A 1,101-nucleotide genomic window follows, 5' to 3' on the forward strand; every position below is an offset into this window, starting at 1 on the left:
GGGGGGGGCATTTTTTTTCAAACCAGCACACACGGTATTGCTCCCCAAAGAAACTGGTATCCTGGAATAAAAACAAACGGTTGTAAACTCCTGTTATGGCGCAGACATTAATGAGGGAGTAGTGGACCCAAGAGACAGGCAGCCTGTGTTATACTGCGGCCCAGTTCCATTCTGCACAGGGACCTTTTCCCACCATTATGACAGGGCTCGAGCCTCCCCTAGACCTCTTCCAAGCCGCCGGGCAGGATTTGGGCCTCACTCTTGGGTGTTCGGGGATGTCAGCAGCTCACTGGTCAGACATGTAGAACTTCCCACGAAAGTCAGAGGGCAGGGCCTGTGACAGTCAGTAGAGCTGGTGCAGTTCTTAGAGATTCAGTTCATCTTCTTCCAAGCTAAAATCTGAGAGACATTCTTCCTCCCTTTGGCCAGGCTGAAGGCAGTTGACCTGCAGGATGAAGAAGGCCCACCAGGACGGTGGAGAGGACACACTGCGGTCACTCCGGGGTTGATATTCCCTAACCAGGGTTCCCAACTCACCGCTGCGTGGGCTGAGCCACGATAGAACCTGCGATCTCTCCTAAACTTCTGCAGAGGGATTTGGGGGTGGGTAATTCAGCCAGAAAGTTTGTATCAGAGTTGAGAGACTTCCCACTGGCCTGGGAAAACATCCGCTTACCATGCTGACTCAGGGGAATGGCTACCACGTCACAGAGATCCACCTCACGAAGCAACACAGAGAAGATGCCTAGCTGACTTCTGGAGCCGCTTTTCTAATCTGTACTATGGTTTGCAGGAGAGGTGGCTCAGCAGTTAAGATCACGAGCTGCTCTCCCAGAGGTCCTGAGAGTGGTTTCCAGGACCCACAAGGTGTGGCTCACAACCACTTGTTATTCTGGCTCCAAAGACCTGATGCCTCTGGCCTCCTGGGATATCTGCACTCATGTGCCCATAACCAACCATACCTGTGCCCTGACATAGCTGGGCACACAGTGGTGTGTTTTAAAGTGGAAGTTATTCTGATAGTCCCCTCTCTATTGGCGAATCTACTGCATAAACTGATTCCAGAGTCCGAGGCTGATTGCTACCTCATACAGCCAGAGA

The sequence above is a fragment of the Alexandromys fortis genome, unplaced genomic scaffold (assembly GCF_014885135.2).
Source record: "Alexandromys fortis isolate MF-2015 unplaced genomic scaffold, M_Fortis_MF-2015_v1.1 scaffold_1695, whole genome shotgun sequence".
NCBI classification, from domain to species: Eukaryota; Metazoa; Chordata; class Mammalia; order Rodentia; family Cricetidae; genus Alexandromys; species Alexandromys fortis.